Here is a 3,984-nt window from a genome sequence, read left to right as displayed (position 1 = left end):
GATAATAGCTGTTTTCCTAGAAGAACACAGCTGCTAGCAGGCCTCCCTGGCCTAGAGCTTCAGTGCCCCTAGCACAAGTGACTGATTCCTCTGCTAGTTCTCCAGATCTTGGCATGTGAATAACTTCCATGGTGTTCACTCTTGGATGTTTCACCTTTTCTCACAGATTTCCATTAGTCCTGTCATAATTTTGTATGTGGTTTTTGTTTGTTCTGTCGTTGTTGTAGTTATTGTTGTTGTTATAAGTGTTATATGTGTTTTCTTCATCAAAGCAAACAGTTTATTAACCCTGAAGGCAAGCAGAAGACCATGGTCCATCTCTATCACTCTAGTCTCTAACTTTAGTTTGTCACAGAGGAAGTCATGAGCATCTTAGGAGACTTTTGTCTTCCTGATGAGTTCTTCAATTATATCCCACTCCTCCTCAGTGACCTTCTGTAGAGAGTTGAATTCACCTGACAGAAACACTTCCTTTCCACCGTCAAATGTAATGACTGCCCCATTAATCCAAGAGGCATAATCACTGCAAAGGAAAGTGGCTAGGTTTGCAAGTTCCTCCACAGTTCGCAGCCAATCACAGGGGATTCTGTCAATCATATCTTTCTCAAATCTTTCAGTCCAGTCCAAACAGCTAAAGGCACCTTTGGTTTTGATAGGCCCTGGCTGAATTATGTTGAAACGCATTCCATATCTACTCCATTCAGTTGCAAGAGACTTATTCATGGCTTCCATGCCTGATTTCGCTGAAGAACTTGGCATTACAAAGCCTGATCCACTCTTAGCATAGACGGGAGTGATAGCAAGAAATGCAGCTCCTTTCTGTGCTATAATTAGCTGCTTTCTGATTTCTTTTTTTTTTATTAACTTGAGTATTTCTTATATACATTTCGAGTGTTATTCCCTTTCCCGGTTTCCGGGCAAACATCCCCTCCCCCTCCCCTTCCTTATGGGTGTTCCCCTCCCCATCCTCCCCGCCTTGTCGCCCTCCCCCCAACAGTCTAGTTCACTGGGGGTTCAGTCTTAGCAGGACCCAAGGCTTCTCCTTCCACTGGTGCTCTTACTAGGATATTCATTGCTACCTATGAGGTCAGAGTCCAGGGTCAGTCCATATATAGTCTTTAGGTAGTGGCTTAGTCCCTGGAAGCTCTGGTTGCTTGGCATTGTTGTACATATGGGGTCTCGAGCCCCTTCAAGCTCTTCCAGTTCTTTCTCTGATTCCTTCAACGGGGGTCCTATTCTCAGTTCAGTGGTTTGCTGCTGGCATTCGCCTCTGTATTTGCTGTATTCTGGCTGTGTCTCTCGGGAGAGATCAACATCCGGCTCCTGTCGGCCTGCACTTCTTTGCTTCATCCATCTTGTCTAATTGGATGGCTGTATATGCATGGGCCACATGTGGGGCAGGCTCTGAATGGGTGTTCCTTCTGTGTCTGTTTTAATCTTTGCCTCTCTATTCCCTGCCAAGGGTATTCTTGTTCCCCTTTTAAAGAAGGAGTGAAACATTCACATTTTGATCATCTCGTCTTGAGTTTCATTTGTTCTATGCATCTAGGGTAATTCAAGCATTTGGGCTAATAGCCACTTATCAATGAGTGCATACCATGTGTGTTTTTCTGTGATTGGGTTACCTCACTCAGGATGATATTTTCCAGTTCCGACCATTTGCCTATGAATTTCATTAAGTCATTGTTTTTGATAGCTGAGTAATATTCCATTGTGTAGATGTACCACATTTTCTGTATCCATTCCTCTGTGGAAGGGCATCTGGGTTCTTTCCAGCTTCTGGCTATTATAAATAAGGCTGCGATGGACATAGTGGAGCACGTGTCTTTTTTATATGTTGGAGCATCTTTTGGGTATATGCCCAAGAGAGGTATAGCTGGATCCTCAGGCAGTTCAATGTCCAATTTTCTGAGGAACCTCCAGACTGATTTCCAGAATGGTTGTACCAGTCTGCAACCCCACCAACAATGGAGGAGTGTTCCTCTTTCTCCGCATCCTCCCCAGCATCTGCTGTCACCTGAGTTTTTGATCTTCCAGTCTCTCGCTGGGAGCAATGAAGTTCCCTGCCGAGCTGTTCCTCACCACATCAGGATGCCTGCAACTTTGACCAGCTCCAGCACTGTGTTATGCACCATGTCAGGAACTCAAACATCACACCGAATCGCATGAACCTTATTTTCAGTTTTAGAGGAAATCTCTTCTGCAGTAGCTTTCAGAACATCAATAGTCCTCCTGACTATCACACACTGGGCACTCAGGCTGGACAGGAAAGTTGTCATTGCCTTGTCAAGGCCAGTCCCTCCTCCTGTAATGAAGGCCACTTTTCCTTAAAAAGCATTAGGTGGTAGCATAGGCTTTAAAAGGGGCAGGGAGAATTTAGACTGTGGAGCATCGATCCTTTGATACAGGGTTTTCGTTTCAAAGCTGAGAAACCTCTGAGGATCCAGATCACAGGGGAGGCAGGACATCACAGCAGAGACTGCACGGCTCAGGAGCGCCGTGTCTGCAGCAGAACTTAATGGTATATGTGTTTTGAGGGGGCAGGGAGGGAAGGAAAGGAGGGAGGGAGAAAAAGAGAGAGGGAAAGAGGGAGGGAGGGAGAGAGTCCTATAATCCAGGATTGCCTCAAATTTGTATGTAATTGAGCATGACCTTGAACTCATGTGTGTGTGTGTGTGTGTGTGTGTGTGTGTGTGTGTGCATGCACGTGCGTGCGCGCGCACATGTGTGGTATAGGCATGTATATGTGGAGAGGCTTCCTTTTTCCTCTACTGCCCACAACCTTAGTTTTGGAGACAGGCTCTCTCAACGAAGCTGAAACTTCTTGATGCTGAGCAGCAAGACCCCAGGATCCAATTGACCCCACAACGTCTCCAATGCTGGGGTGACAGACATGTGCTAGTGCACCTGGCTTTTACTGCAGTGCTGGAAGTCTACACACTTGCAAAGAAAGCGCTTACCCACTGAGCCAGCCCCAGCCCCAACCTCAAACAGGTAATTCTCCTGCTTCCACGTGCCAGGATTATAGGCATACACTATCAAACTCAGCTTTGCGTGCGGTTTCTTTATTGGATACTCCCAAGTTCTGCTTGAGGTGTGTCCTCTGTTTCCCGCGATGCCCTCCCTGATACACTGCCTCATTCTGTTCGCTGCTGCCATTCTGGTCCTCTGGGATTCTCCTTCTCCAACCTACTCTCTGAACTGTTTTCAAGTATACAGACTAGACTTTGAAGTAGAGTGTATGGTGGTGAGAAACCTTCAGAACTTGGTTTCAGAGTTCTTCAGAATATTTTCATCATGTAAAACTGAAACAATTAACCCAATTTACAGCTTCCTGTTTCTCTCTCACCTCTGGCAGTCACCATTCTACCTTCTGTCTGTATGAATCTGAACACTTTAACCACCCAATGATGTAACAGGGCCCTGACCTTAGCACAGGTGACTCCATGGTGGAAATGCTATAAAACTCAGCATGAAGACAGCACCTCCTGCCAAACTAAAACAAAGGCCTAATCCATCAAAATGTACAGTTCTGGGAAAGTTTCTAAATGTACTAATCTTTTCACTTTTGTAGTCCTGCTTCTGGCTAGCTGTTCTTGTTCATTGTAGTATGTCAACTACATGTCAGCACATGTTTTTTGTGCTTAGAAGCTCACTCTGAGCAAGATTCGGGGCTACACTGGGATCACGAATACCCAGTGTAGTCACTGACCAGCTAATAAAGACTTTCTATTGGCTAAAACCCATGTCTGAGAGCAGTCTTGTCTGGTGGCTATCCCCGAACAATGTAAGTGGAGTTGTGTAGCGTGTGTCTTCGGCAGCTGGCTTATTTCACTCAGCACACTTCATCTGTGCTATAGCATGTGCCAGCATCTTGTTCTTTGTAAAGGCTGCTTAGTATTCCTTCTTGCACACACACACACACACACACACACACACACACACACACACACACACACACTGTTGAGATCAGGCTCTGCCCTA

General features: G+C 45.7%; 1 pseudogene; it reads right to left on the bottom strand.

Moving 5' to 3' along the window:
• Positions 1-372: 372 nt before the first annotated feature.
• Positions 373-3,365, bottom strand: Decr1-ps1 (2,4-dienoyl-CoA reductase 1, pseudogene 1; annotated as a pseudogene).
• Positions 3,366-3,984: the final 619 nt, after the last annotated feature.

The sequence above is a fragment of the Rattus norvegicus genome, chromosome X (assembly GCF_036323735.1).
Source record: "Rattus norvegicus strain BN/NHsdMcwi chromosome X, GRCr8, whole genome shotgun sequence".
Lineage (NCBI taxonomy): Eukaryota > Metazoa > Chordata > Mammalia > Rodentia > Muridae > Rattus > Rattus norvegicus.
The sequence above is the reverse complement of the archived record's forward strand: the minus strand, read 5'-3'. Positions and strand labels throughout refer to the sequence as shown.